Here is a 15,946-nt window from a genome sequence, read left to right on the forward strand (position 1 = left end):
TGTTTCAGCCCAAGATAGTGTGTCCCTTGAGTCTGGCCTACCCATAGCCGGTGTTCCTGTTCCTGGCCCTACACCGGACACACATGCTCCGGCAGCGGCTCCTACCGAGGAAAACACGGAGACGGTTCTTACGGACGGTACGTCAACGGAGTTGCCTAGGACGGATCCACCTCCTGCACCAGTCCTGCGTCGGAGCACCAGACCTCGATCTGACCCCTCCACTTGGAAGAACAAGCGTGTATATTACAACAGTCAAGCCGTCGCTCATCCCATCCAGTCCGTTTGTTCCCTTGAGCTGTTACCTGCTGATCACCAAGCTTTCTTTGGCCAAGTTGACGCCAATTGGATCCCGCAGACATATGATGAAGCCAAGGAGCATCAGGTTTGGTTAGATGCGGTCAAGGATGAAACCGGCGCCATGATCCGGAATCATACGTGGGACGAATCGGATCTTCCTCAAGGCAAGCGGGCAGTTAGCTCCAAATGGGTGTTCACCATAAAGTATTTGAGCAATGGTGACATTGAACGGCATAAAGCCCGGTTAGTGGCCCGTGGCTTCACCCAAACCTATGGTGCGGACTACACGGACACCTTTGCACCCGTGGCCAAGCTCCATACGGTTCGGGTTGTGCTGTCTCTTGCTGTCAACCTATCATGGGACTTATGGCAGATGGATGTGAAGAACGCCTTTCTTCAAGGTGAACTTGATGAAGAAGTGTACATGACGCCTCCTCCCGGCCTTGAAGACATGGTTACACCCGGAAAAGTCTTGAGGCTACGTAAGGCCATCTATGGCCTTAAGCAGTCCCCACGAGCTTGGTACCACAAACTAAGCTCTACTCTCAAGACTTATGGTTTTAAGCGATCGGAGGCTGATCATACTCTCTTCACACGTCGCACCTCTATTGGTTGGGTGGTGGTGCTCATATACGTCGACGACATCATCGTGACTGGTGATGATAAGGCGGCCATTCAGGACACCAAGGACTCCCTCAAGTCGGCATTTGACATCAAGGACCTTGGGGAACTCAAATACTTTCTTGGTATTGAAATTTGTCGCTCACCGGAAGGACTCTTCCTCTCACAACGCAAGTACACTCTTGACTTGTTAGAGGAGACTGGCAAGCTTGGTGTGTCTCCGGTCGCTACGCCACTTGATGACGACTACCAGCTCAAGCGAAAGGGGGAGAGCTTACGGGAAAAAGAAGGCCGACCTAAGGAACCAATGGACGAGCCATTCTTAGACGTCACACGCTACCGCCGGCTTGTAGGTAAGCTAATATACCTTACTATCACACGACCTGACATATGTTATGCTGTGAATCAGGTTAGCCAACATATGAAGGCACCAAGCAAGTACCAATGGAGTCAAGTCGAGAGGATCCTAAGCTATCTCAAGGGCAGTCCGGGTCAAGGTATTTGGATGGGCAAGAATGACAACACCGAGATTGTTGGCTACTGTGATGCGGATTACAATGGCGACACGCTGGATAGAAGATCCACTACTGGGTACTGCACGTTCGTTGGAGGCAACATGGTTACATGGAGGTCTAAGAAACAAAAGGTGGTTTCATGCTCTAGCGCCGAGGCCGAGTATAGAGCTATGAGGAAGCTCACTAACGAGATGACATGGCTGAAGGGTCTACTCAAGGACTTAGGCATCGAAACAAAGCAGCCCATGACCATGCATTGCGACAATGAAGCGGCCATCCACATTGCCACAAACTCGGTCTTTCATGAGAGGACCAAGCACATAGAAAGCGATTGCCACAAGGTGAGAGAGAAGATTGAAGAAGGAGTGGTGTTACCATGCCACACAAGGAGTCAAGATCAGCTAGCTGACATCTTCACCAAGTCTGCAAGCTCCAAGGTTTGTGATCACATCTATAGCAAACTTGGACTTGTAGACATTACGCGGCCATGATCAAGCTTCTCTAATCCGTGGACAGCACACTCTTTTTCCCTTGACTTGGTTTTGTCCCATGAGGTTTTCTAAGTCAAGGTTTTTAATGAGGTGCTGCTTCACGGGTTCCAAGCTTAGCCATTTCATTAGGCTAAGCTTGAGGGGGAGTATTGATCAAAAGAATAAGCCTAAGGCAGCCATGGCCGTCCGTACGAGTGTTGAATATGGGCTGTCCGTACAAGTGTGGTGAAATGGCCGAATCTTCTAGTGATAAGGAATGGAGAGGAGGCCTGAAGCCCACTAGAAGGATCGAGAAGCACATTATAACCGTTAGAGAGAAGGGAAGGAAATAGTCACATGTTTGGTAAGGATGGGCTGTCGCTTTCACCTTGGGATGTAGTGTGTCTCTCTCCTAATGTCCCTATCCCACTTGTGTGTCTCGGTCAAGGGTGTAGCCCTAGTTTGTGTTTCCTTAAATAGGCTCATAGCCACCTTGTATTATTGCTTCTCATGGAATAAGAAAACCTAATCTTTTCTCCTTCCTCATTCTCTTTGTCTACCGAAACCTATATCCATTCTCTTGATTCTCTTCTTTATTCTACAAAGTCTTACAGTTAGACAACACTTATACCCATTTTGTCCCAAAACAGACTTAAAACGAGAAAACAGGCTAAAACCGAGAAAACATTAATTTGAAGCAGTAAACCGCTTTTTTTGTGTTTCTTGGGTCAAAATGTGTGACAATCCAATGTATTTGACTTATTGTATGAGTTCGGAATGAATTTGGAGTGTTTATACACCACATATACCGATTTTGTCCCAAAACAGACTAAAACTGAGAAAACATTGATTCAAAGCACTAAACAGATTTGTTACTGTTCCTAGGGTCAGAATGTGTGACAATCCAATGTATTTAACTAATTGTAAGAGTTTGGGATGAATTTGGAGTGTTTAGACAACACTTAAACCCCTTTGATCTCAAAACAAGCTTAAACCGAGAAAAAAGGCTAAAACCAAGAGAAAACATTTATTCGAAGCAGTAAAAAGCTTTTTTACTCTTTATAGGGTCAAAATATGTAACAATCTAATGCATTTGACTAATTATAAGAGTTCAGGTTGAATTTGGAGTGGTTAGACAACACTTATACCCATTTTGTCCCAAAACAGGCTTAAAACGAGAAAACAGGCTAAAACCGAGAAAACATTAATTTGAAGCAGTAAACAGCTTTGTTTGCGTTTCTTGGGTCAAAATGTGTGACAATCCAATGTATTTGACTTATTGTAAGAGCTCGGAATGAATTTGGAGTGTTTATACACCAAATATAACGATTTTGTCCCGAAACAGGCTAAAACCGAGAAAATATTGATTCGAAGCACTAAACAGCTTTGTTAGTGTATCTAGGGTCAGAATATGTGACAATCCAATATATTTGACTAATTGTAAGAGTTCAGGATGAATTTGGAGTGTTTAGACAACACTTACACCCATTTTGTTCCAAAACAAGCTTAAACCGAGAAAACAGGCTAAAACCAAGAGAAAACATTTATTCGAAGCAGTAAAAAGCTTTTGTACTCTTTCTAGGGTTAAAATATGTAACAATCTAATGCATTTGACTAATTATAAGAATTCGGGTTGATTTTGGAGTGGTTAGACAACACTTATACCCATTTTGTCCCAAAACAGACTTAAAACGAGAAAACAGGCTAAAACCGAGAAAACATTAATTTGAAGCAGTAAACCGCTTTTTTTGTGTTTCTTGGGTCAAAATGTGTGACAATCCAATGTATTTGACTTATTGTATGAGTTCGGAATGAATTTGGAGTGTTTATACACCACATATACCGATTTTGTCCCAAAACAGACTAAAACTGAGAAAACATTGATTCGAAGCACTAAACAGATTTGTTACTGTTACTAGGGTCAGAATGTGTGACAATCCAATGTATTTAACTAATTGTAAGAGTTTGGGATGAATTTGGAGTGTTTAGACAACACTTAAACCCCTTTGATCTCAAAACAAGCTTAAACCGAGAAAAAAGGCTAAAACCAAGAGTGCACATTGATTCAAAGCAGTAAAAAGCTATGTTACTCTTTATAGGGTCAAAATATGTAACAATCTAATGCATTTGACTAATTGTAAGAGTTCAGGTTGAATTTGGAGTGGTTAGACAACACTTATACCCATTTTGTCCCAAAACAGGCTTAAAACGAGAAAACAGGCTAAAACCGAGAAAACATTAATTTGAAGCAGTAAACAGCTTTGTTTGCGTTTCTTGGGTCAAAATGTGTGACAATCCAATGTATTTGACTTATTGTAAGAGCTCGGAATGAATTTGGAGTGTTTATACACCAAATATAACGAGTTTGTCCCGAAACAGGCTAAAATCGAGAAAATATTGATTCGAAGCACTAAACAGCTTTGTTAGTGTATCTAGGGTCAGAATATGTGACAATCCAATATATTTGACTAATTGTAAGAGTTCAGGATGAATTTGGAGTGTTTAGACAACACTTACACCCGTTTTGTTCCAAAACAAGCTTAAACCGAGAAAACAGGCTAAAACCAAGAGAAAACATTTATTCGAAGCAGTAAAAAGCTTTTTTTGCTCTTTCCAGGGTCAAAATATGTAACAATCTAATGCATTTGACTAATTATAAGAATTCGGGTTGAATTTGGAGTGGTTAGACAACACTTATATGCATTTTGTCCCAAAACAGGTTTAAAACGAGAAAACAGGCTAAAACTGAGAAAACATTAATTTGAAGCAGTAAACAGCTTTGTTTGTGTTTCTTGGGTCAAAAGGTGTGACAATCCAATGTATTTGACTTATTGTAAGAGTTCGGAATGAATTTGGAGTGTTTATACACCACATTTACCGATTTTGTCCCGAAACAGGCTAAAACCGAGAAAACATTGATTCTAAGCACTAAACAGCTTTCTTACTGTTACTAGGGTCAGAATGTGTGAAAATCCAATGTATTTGACTAATTGTAAGAGGTTGGGATGAATTTGGAGTGTTTAGATAAGACTTACAGCCGTTTTATCCCAAAACAAGCTTAAACCGAGAAAACAGGCTAAAACCAAGAGAAAACATTTATTCGAAGAATTAAAAGGTTTTTTACTCTTTCTAGGGTCAAAATATGTAACAATCTAATGCATTTGACTAATTATAAGAGTTCAGGTTGAATTTGGAGTGGTTAGACAACACTTATACCCATTTTGTCCCAAAACAGGCTTAAAACGAGAAAACAGGCTAAAACCGAGAAAACATTAATTTGAAGCAGTAAACAGCTTTGTTTGCGTTTCTTGGGTCAAAATGTGTGACAATCCATTGTATTTGACTTATTGTAAGAGCTCGGAATGAATTTGGAGTGTTTATACACCAAATATAACGATTTTGTCCCGAAACAGGCTAAAACCGAGAAAATATTGATTCGAAGCACTAAACAGCTTTGTTAGTGTATCTAGGGTCAGAATATGTGACAATCCAATATATTTGACTAATTGTAAGAGTTCAGGATGAATTTGGAGTGTTTAGACAACACTTACACCCATTTTGTTCCAAAACAAGCTTAACCCGAGAAAACAGGCTAAAACCAAGAGAAAACATTTATTCGAAGCAGTAAAAAGCTTTTGTACTCTTTCTAGGGTCAAAATATGTAACAATCTAATGCATTTGACTAATTATAAGAATTCGGGTTGAATTTGGAGTGGTTAGACAACACTTATACCCATTTTGTCCCAAAACAGACTTAAAACGAGAAAACAGGCTAAAACCGAGAAAACATTAATTTGAAGCAGTAAACAGCTTTTTTTGTGTTTCTTGGGTCAAAATGTGTGACAATCCAATGTATTTGACTTATTGTATGAGTTCGGAATGAATTTGGAGTGTTTATACACCACATATACCGATTTTGTCCCAAAACAGACTAAAACTGAGAAAACATTGATTCAAAGCACTAAACAGATTTGTTACTGTTCCTAGGGTCAGAATGTGTGACAATCCAATGTATTTAACTAATTGTAAGAGTTTGGGATGAATTTGGAGTGTTTAGACAACACTTAAACCCCTTTGATCTCAAAACAAGCTTAAACCGAGAAAACAGGCTAAAACCAAGAGAAAACATTTATTCGAAGCAGTAAAAAGCTTTTTTACTCTTTATAGGGTCAAAATATGTAACAATCTAATGCATTTGACTAATTATAAGAGTTCAGGTTGAATTTGGAGTGGTTAGACAACACTTATACCCATTTTGTCCCAAAACAGGCTTAAAACGAGAAAACAGGCTAAACCGAGAAAACATTAATTTGAAGCAGTAAACAGCTTTGTTTGCGTTTCTTGGGTCAAAATGTGTGACAATCCAATGTATTTGACTTATTGTAAGAGCTCGGAATGAATTTGGAGTGTTTATACACCAAATATAACGATTTTGTCCCGAAACAGGCTAAAACCGAGAAAATATTGATTCGAAGCACTAAACAGCTTTGTTAGTGTATCTAGGGTCAGAATATGTGACAATCCAATATATTTGACTAATTGTAAGAGTTCAGGATGAATTTGGAGTGTTTAGACAATACTTACACCCATTTTGTTCCAAAACAAGCTTAAACCGAGAAAACAGGCTAAAACCAAGAGAAAACATTTATTCGAAGCAGTAAAAAGCTTTTGTACTCTTTCTAGGGTCAAAATATGTAACAATCTAATGCATTTGACTAATTATAAGAATTCGGGTTGAATTTGGAGTGGTTAGACAACACTTATACCCATTTTGTCCCAAAACAGGTTTAAAACGAGAAAACAGGCTAAAACTGAGAAAACATTAATTTGAAGCAGTAAACAGCTATGTTTGTGTTTCTTGGGTCAAAAGGTGTGACAATCCAATGTATTTGACTTATTGTAAGAGTTCGGAATGAATTTGAAGTGTTTATACACCACATATACCGATTTTGTCCCGAAACAGGCTAAAACCGAGAAAACATTGATTCTAAGCACTAAACAGATTTGTTACTGTTCCTAGGGTCAGAATGTGTGACAATCCAATGTATTTAACTAATTGTAAGAGTTTGGGATGAATTTGGAGTGTTTAGACAACACTTAAACCCCTTTGATCTCAAAACAAGCTTAAACCGAGAAAAAAGGCTAAAACCAAGAGTGAACATTGATTCAAAGCAGTAAAAAGCTATGTTACTCTTTATAGGGTCAAAATATGTAACAATCTAATGCATTTGACTAATTATAAGAGTTCGGGTTGAATTTGGAGTGGTTAGACAACACTTAGACCCATTTTGTCCCAAAACAGACTTAAAACGAGAAAACAGGCTAAAACCGAGAAAACATTAATTTGAAGCAGTAAACCGCTTTTTTTGTGTTTCTTGGGTCAAAATGTGTGACAATCCAATGTATTTGACTTATTGTATGAGTTCGGAATGAATTTGGAGTGTTTATACACCACATATACCGATTTTGTCCCAAAACAGACTAAAACTGAGAAAACATTGATTCGAAGCACTAAACAGATTTGTTACTGTTCCTAGGGTCAGAATGTGTGACAATCCAATGTATTTAACTAATTGTAAGAGTTTGGGATGAATTTGGAGTGTTTAGACAACACTTAAACCCCTTTGATCTCAAAACAAGCTTAAACCGAGAAAAAAGGCTAAAACCAAGAGTGCACATTGATTCAAAGCAGTAAAAAGCTATGTTACTCTTTATAGGGTCAAAATATGTAACAATCTAATGCATTTGACTAATTGTAAGAGTTCAGGTTGAATTTGGAGTGGTTAGACAACACTTATACCCATTTTGTCCCAAAACAGGCTTAAAACGAGAAAACAGGCTAAAACCGAGAAAACATTAATTTGAAGCAGTAAACAGCTTTGTTTGCGTTTCTTGGGTCAAAATGTGTGACAATCCAATGTATTTGACTTATTGTAAGAGCTCGGAATGAATTTGGAGTGTTTATACACCAAATATAACGAGTTTGTCCCGAAACAGGCTAAAATCGAGAAAATATTGATTCGAAGCACTAAACAGCTTTGTTAGTGTATCTAGGGTCAGAATATGTGACAATCCAATATATTTGACTAATTGTAAGAGTTCAGGATGAATTTGGAGTGTTTAGACAACACTTACACCCGTTTTGTTCCAAAACAAGCTTAAACCGAGAAAACAGGCTAAAACCAAGAGAAAACATTTATTCGAAGCAGTAAAAAGCTTTTTTACTCTTTCCAGGGTCAAAATATGTAACAATCTAATGCATTTGACTAATTATAAGAATTCGGGTTGAATTTGGAGTGGTTAGACAACACTTATACGCATTTTGTCCCAAAACAGGTTTAAAACGAGAAAACAGGCTAAAACTGAGAAAACATTAATTTGAAGCAGTAAACAGCTTTGTTTGTGTTTCTTGGGTCAAAAGGTGTGACAATCCAATGTATTTGACTTATTGTAAGAGTTCGGAATGAATTTGGAGTGTTTATACACCACATTTACCGATTTTGTCCCGAAACAGGCTAAAACCGAGAAAACATTGATTCTAAGCACTAAACAGCTTTCTTACTGTTACTAGGGTCAGAATTGTTGGTTTAAATTGAGTATGCGGAAGCAAATTAGAGAGAATGTGAGATAAAATGAGAGCTTGAATTAGAATAGCTTTTACAATGTCGGCCAAAGGCCTTAAATAGAATGAAAACTAGGTTACCAATTCCACCAACTCGACAACTTGTAGATAGAGACATGAAGAGAGAGAAGGGAGCGATCCCAAGATAGAAAGCGACGTGACCTTGTCTCCCTAAGGGAAGCTATCTCGTGACTCTTATCCTCCAACGGTCACATTCTTCTTCGAGATCCTTCTAATGGGCTTGGTATTGTTTCCAACCCCAAGCCTTCTCATTTCTCTCAATAGGCCTCAACCTTAAGGGTGGCCATCAGGACGATCGTACGGACGTCCGTACGGACAACCTCCAAGTCTTAAGTAACATGGTCAATACTCCCCCTCAAGCTTAGCCAAGTGAAACGGCTAAGCTTGGAACCCGCACAAGACCACCTCGTTAAAAACCTTAATATGGAAAACCACATGGGACAAAACCATATCAAGGAAAAGAGTGTGCTCTCCACGGGTTAGAGGAGTCTTCTCATGGATGTGTAGGATCGACTAGTCCAAGTTTGCTAGAGATATACTCGCAAATCTGTGGACTAGTGGCTTTTGTGAAAATATCGGCCAGTTGGTCCTTGCTCGGCGTGTGACACGGTAAGACAACCCCTTCTTCAATCTTCTCTCGCACTGTGTGGCAGTCTACTTCGATATGCTTGGTCCTCTCATGGAAAACAGAGTTGGTTGCTATATGTATTGCAGCCTTGTTGTCACAGTGCATAGTGATGGGTTCATCTATCTCCACTCCAAGGTCCTTGAGAAGACCTTTGAGCCAAGTTAGCTCGTTTGTGAGCTTCTTCATGGCCCTATATTCTGACTCGGCACTTGATTGAGACACCACCTTCTGTTTCTTCGACTTCCAAGTGACTAGGTTCCCACCAACAAACGTACAGTATCCTGTTGTAGACCTTCTATCGGTTGTGTCGCCCGCATAATCCGCGTCGCAATAGCCAACAAGCTCGGTATTGTTGTTCTTTCCCATCCAAATGCCGCGGCCAGGGCTTCCCTTTAGATAGCATAGGATCCTCTCAACAGTGTTCCAATCAAAGTTTGTTGGTGCTTTCATGTGCTGGCTTACTTGGTTCACAGCATAGCACAGATCCGGCCGTGTGATGGTGAGGTAAATCAGCTTCCCAACCAGCCGCCTATATCTGCCCACGTCCTCATATGGCTCAGCCAACTTGTTCGGTAACGTCTTCATCTCCCCCTTTCGCTTGACCTGGTAGCCTTCTTCTAGTGGCGTAGAGACCGGTTTAGCCCCCAGCTTACCAGTTTCCTTGAGCAAGTCCAGCGTGTACTTCCGTTGGGAGAGAAAGAGTCCTTCCGGCGATCGGGAGATTTCAATCCCAAGAAAATATTTCAGTTCGCCGAGGTCCTTGATGTCAAAGGCTGAGTGAAGGAGAGTCTTGGTAGTGGAAATACCTTCCTTGTCATCGCCAGTGATGATTATATCATCGACATAGACGAGCACCACGACGCGACCGCCGGCAGTCCGTAGAGTGAACAATGTGTGGTCGGCTTCCGAGCGTCGAAAACCATTGGTGCGAAGTGTCGAGCTGAGTTTGTGGTACCACGCCCGAGGGGATTGTTTGAGGCCGTAGATGGCCTTGCGAAGGCGGAGAACTTTGCCCGGAGCCACAAGATGTGCGAAGCCCGGAGGTGGGTGCATATACACTTCTTCTTCAAGCTCCCCCTGAAGGAAGGCATTCTTGACGTCCATCTGCCAAAGGTCCCACGAGAGGTTTGTAGCCAAGGAGAGAACGACACGAACGGTGTGCAGCTTGGCGACCGGGGCAAACGTGTCCGTATAGTCGGTACCGTATGTTTGTGTGAAACCGCGAGCCACAAGGCGAGCCTTATAGCGCTCCACGTCGCCATTGCTCAGGTACTTAATTGTGAAGACCCATTTTGAGCTGACCACCTTCTTTCCCTTGGGAAGATCCGCTTCGTCCCAAGTGTGGTTCCGGATCATAGCATCGGTCTCAGCATCAACCGCCGCTAGCCACTCTTTGTGCTCTTTGGCTTCATCATAGGTTTGAGGAACGAATTGAGCATCAATCTTGGTGAGGAAGGCAGCGTGTTCCTGAGGAACCAGGTCAAGTGAACACACCGCTTGGATAGGATGGGCCACGGCCTGATTGTTGTAGTAGACCCGCTTATCTTTCCATGTCGAAGGATGAAACTTTAGACGTTGACTTCGCCGGGGAAGAGCAACCATAGATTCCCGTGGGAGAGCATCGGTTGAGGTCACGAGATGATCATTGTCCTCATGAGTAGGCTCGGCACATGGTTCAGCCGGAGGAGGAACAAGCGGCACGGAGGCATTTTCTTGAACTTCTTCTTCTACGGGTGAGATAGCGGGTACATCCGGTTCATGTGAGGTCGGAGTAGGCTGAGCATGGCTCGACGGGCTTGATGGAGTGGTGATGCCGAGGTGATCGAGGAGGAACCGTAGGTTGGCCGAACGATCAGAGTTGGACCGAGAGAGATCCTTGAGACTGTCCCAATCCTTTGTCGCATAGTATCCTTGGTGTTCAAGGAACCGCACTTCTCGAGAGATATGTAGGCGGCCAGCAGCTGGATCATAGCACTTATAGCCCTTCTGACTTGTCGAGTAGCCAATGAACATACATTTGGTGCTTTTGGCGTCGAGCTTAGTCCTTTGTTCCCCTGGAACCAAAACAAAGCATACACACCCGAAAACGCGTAAGTGATCCAAAGATGGTTTAAATTGATTGAGTACCTCATATGGAGATTTGTCTTGTAGAACTTTGGTAGGAGTCCTATTAATCAAGTAACAAGCCGTCATGACAGCATCTCCCCAGAATCGTTTGGTGACATTGGTTTGGAACATCATCGACCTCGCCACTTCCATAAGGTGCCGGTTCTTCCTCTCGGCCACGCCATTCTGTTGGGGCGTATATGGACAACTCGTTTGTTGTAGAATGCCGTGTTTGGACAAATGATCTTTGAGTCTATGACTGATGTACTCTCCCCCATTATCTGATCTTAGTACCTTTATTTTTGCATTGAAATGATTAGTAACATAATTCTGAAAATTAACAAATGCATCATAAACCCTATCTTTAGATGGTAACAATGTGAGCCAAGTATATTTTGATTTTTCATCAATAAAAGTCACAAAATACTTGTTATTGTCTCTAGATAGGCATGGTGAGGTCCAAACATCAGAATGTACTAAGTCAAAACAATGTTCATAAATGGTAGTAGATTTAGGGAAAACCGATTTGCAATGTTTGCCAAGAATACAAGGTTCACAACTTGAACTATCAAAAGAAAATTTAGGCAACATTAATTGAAAAGCTCTAGAGTGAGGGTGGCCTAGTCTAGCATGCCACACTTCACTTGAAATACTACTAAGGTCCGATTTAAAAGAAAACATATTAGGTGAACTTGATGAGTTTTTCTCTAGGACATAGAGATCTCCCTTAGCATCTCCACCTCCAAGAATCTTGCCAGTCTCAATATCCTGAAAATGCACACTGTTAGGACCAAATATGGTATAACAATTCAAATCGGTTGTAGCTCTCTTAACCGATAATAGGTTAGAAGTAAAAGTAGGCATAAAGAAGGCCTTTGAGTTCTTATCAAACAACTTTAAATCTCCTACACCTTTAACTGGTATCCTATCCCCATTTGCAATAATCACATTTCCCACAGTCGGCTTTATGTTGTGTATAAGGCTCGGGTTACTTATCATGTGATGAGAAGCACCCGAGTCTACAACAAGCGTTTTACTAGGTTGTGAAGCGAAGAAAGTGATACCAGATTCCTTTAGGGCTGCGATGGACTTGATGAGGGCCTCCAGGTCTGATTTCCTCACAAGATCTCCAAGAGAAGCCGCCATGGCCGTAGCCGCCGCGTTGCCTTGGTTTGCTGCACCGAAACCTTGGCCGCTTGGTCCTTCTTGCGAGATATGCGCCTTGAACTTAGCCGGCTTGAGATGAGGGTGAAGGATCCAGCACTTGTCCTTCATGTGTCCCTTCTTCTTGCAATGGTCGCACACCATTGTTTTCCGGTCATCTTGCTTGTAGACTCCTTTGTTCGCGGTAGCCAAGTCGTCCTTTCCACAAAAGAGACCAAGTGAACCTTGTTCCTTTTGCACTTGAGAACACACGTCTTCAAGAGTAGGTAGCTTGTCTCCACGGAGGATGTGCTTAATCAGGTCATTGAACGCCGGATTGAGAGTGAGCAGGAGACCAAACACCTTGTCTTGCTCCTTTCGTTCATTGAGGATGGCCGGATCGATAGTACTTGGCCGGAGCATCTCCAACTCGGCCCACAATGACCGGAACTTCCCAAAATGCTTGGTAAACTCCAAGTCTTCTTGATGGAGACCGTTGATAGCCTTCTTGACCTCAAATACCCGAGTCAAGTTGGTCACGTTCCCATACACATTCGCTAGCGTCTCCCATAGTTCTTTGGCCGTCTCGCAGTACGAGTAGGCTTCAAGAATCGGTGCGTCTAGCGAGTTTTGGAGAATGGCAAGCACGGTCTGATCTTCTTGGAACCACTTGACTTCCTTCTCGAGATCAGCCTCCTTGTCTTCTTCCGTTCCTTCTTTACCGTCCTCCTTAGTGGCTTTCTTGGGGAGTTGGTCCGTTTCTACATGGATCCAAAGTCCTCGGCCACTGAGAGCGGTCTTTGTGGTTCTTTTCCACAACAGGTAGTTTGCTCCTTTGAGCACCACCGGGGTAACAATAGGCTTGTTGTTGTCCATTGTTAGGTAGAGTAGCGAGAAAAACGATAGAGTAGCGGATAGAATGAAGCGCGAATGAGTGAGTAGAATGAAGAATAGAGTAAAGGAGTAGTATACGAGTAGAGAATGCAAAGTAGAATCAAATAAGAACAAGAAAAGGAAGAGGAGAAAGTTTATAGAACCATGGATCAATAAACTTGCTCTGATACCATGTTGGTTTAAATTGAGTATGCGGAAGCAAATTAGAGAGAATGTGAGATAAAATGAGAGCTTGAATTAGAATAGCTTTTACAATGTCGGCCAAAGGCCTTAAATAGAATGAAAACTAGGTTACCAATTCCACCAACTCGACAACTTGTAGATAGAGACATGAAGAGAGAGAAGGGAGCGATCCCAAGATAGAAAGCGACGTGACCTTGTCTCCCTAAGGGAAGCTATCTCGTGACTCTTATCCTCCAACGGTCACATTCTTCTTCGAGATCCTTCTAATGGGCTTGGTATTGTTTCCAACCCCAAGCCTTCTCATTTCTCTCAATAGGCCTCAACCTTAAGGGTGGCCATCAGGACGATCGTACGGACGTCCGTACGGACAACCTCCAAGTCTTAAGTAACATGGTCAATAAGAATGTGTGAAAATCCAATGTATTTGACTAATTGTAAGAGGTTGGGATGAATTTGGAGTGTTTAGATAAGACTTACAGCCGTTTTATCCCAAAACAAGCTTAAACCGAGAAAACAGGCTAAAACCAAGAGAAAACATTTATTCGAAGAATTAAAAGGTTTTTTACTCTTTCTAGGGTCAAAATATGTAACAATCTAATGCATTTGACTAATTATAAGAGTTCAGGTTGAATTTGGAGTGGTTAGACAACACTTATACCCATTTTGTCCCAAAACAGGCTTAAAACGAGAAAACAGGCTAAAACCGAGAAAACATTAATTTGAAGCAGTAAACAGCTTTGTTTGCGTTTCTTGGGTCAAAATGTGTGACAATCCAATGTATTTGACTTATTGTAAGAGCTCGGAATGAATTTGGAGTGTTTATACACCAAATATAACGATTTTGTCCCGAAACAGGCTAAAACCGAGAAAATATTGATTCGAAGCACTAAACAGCTTTGTTAGTGTATCTAGGGTCAGAATATGTGACAATCCAATATATTTGACTAATTGTAAGAGTTCAGGATGAATTTGGAGTGTTTAGACAACACTTACACCCATTTTGTTCCAAAACAAGCTTAACCCGAGAAAACAGGCTAAAACCAAGAGAAAACATTTATTCGAAGCAGTAAAAAGCTTTTGTACTCTTTCTAGGGTCAAAATATGTAACAATCTAATGCATTTGACTAATTATAAGAATTCGGGTTGAATTTGGAGTGGTTAGACAACACTTATACCCATTTTGTCCCAAAACAGACTTAAAACGAGAAAACAGGCTAAAACCGAGAAAACATTAATTTGAAGCAGTAAACCGCTTTTTTGTGTTTCTTGGGTCAAAATGTGTGACAATCCAATGTATTTGACTTATTGTATGAGTTCGGAATGAATTTGGAGTGTTTATACACCACATATACCGATTTTGTCCCAAAACAGACTAAAACTGAGAAAACATTGATTCAAAGCACTAAACAGATTTGTTACTGTTCCTAGGGTCAGAATGTGTGACAATCCAATGTATTTAACTAATTGTAAGAGTTTGGGATGAATTTGGAGTGTTTAGACAACACTTAAACCCCTTTGATCTCAAAACAAGCTTAAACCGAGAAAACAGGCTAAAACCAAGAGAAAACATTTATTCGAAGCAGTAAAAAGCTTTTTTACTCTTTATAGGGTCAAAATATGTAACAATCTAATGCATTTGACTAATTATAAGAGTTCAGGTTGAATTTGGAGTGGTTAGACAACACTTATACCCATTTTGTCCCAAAACAGGCTTAAAACGAGAAAACAGGCTAAAACCGAGAAAACATTAATTTGTGTAAGACTTTGTAGAATAAAGAAGAGAATCAAGAGAATGGATATAGGTTTCGGTAGACAAAGAGAATGAGGAAGGAGAAAAGATTAGGTTTTCTTATTCCATGAGAAGCAATAATACAAGGTGGCTATGAGCCTATTTAAGGAAACACAAACTAGGGCTACACCCTTGACCGAGACACACAAGTGGGATAGGGACATTAGGAGAGAGACACACTACATCCCAAGGTGAAAGCGACAGCCCATCCTTACCAAACATGTGACTATTTCCTTCCCTTCTCTCTAACGGTTATAATGTGCTTCTCGATCCTTCTAGTGGGCTTCAGGCCTCCTCTCCATTCCTTATCACTAGAAGATTCGGCCATTTCACCACACTTGTACGGACAGCCCATATTCAACACTCGTACGGACGGCCATGGCTGCCTTAGGCTTATTCTTTTGATCAATACTCCCCCTCAAGCTTAGCCTAATGAAATGGCTAAGCTTGGAACCCGTGAAGCAGCACCTCATTAAAAACCTTGACTTAGAAAACCTCATGGGACAAAACCAAGTCAAGGGAAAAAGAGTGTGCTGTCCACGGATTAGAGAAGCTTGATCATGGCCGCGTAATGTCTACAAGTCCAAGTTTGCTATAGATGTGATCACAAACCTTGGAGCTTGCAGACTTGGTGAAGATGTCAGCTAGCTGATCTTG

Source organism: Camelina sativa, chromosome 11 (assembly GCF_030686135.1).
Source record: "Camelina sativa cultivar CO46 ecotype springtype chromosome 11, ASM3068613v1".
Taxonomy (NCBI): Eukaryota; Viridiplantae; Streptophyta; class Magnoliopsida; order Brassicales; family Brassicaceae; genus Camelina; species Camelina sativa.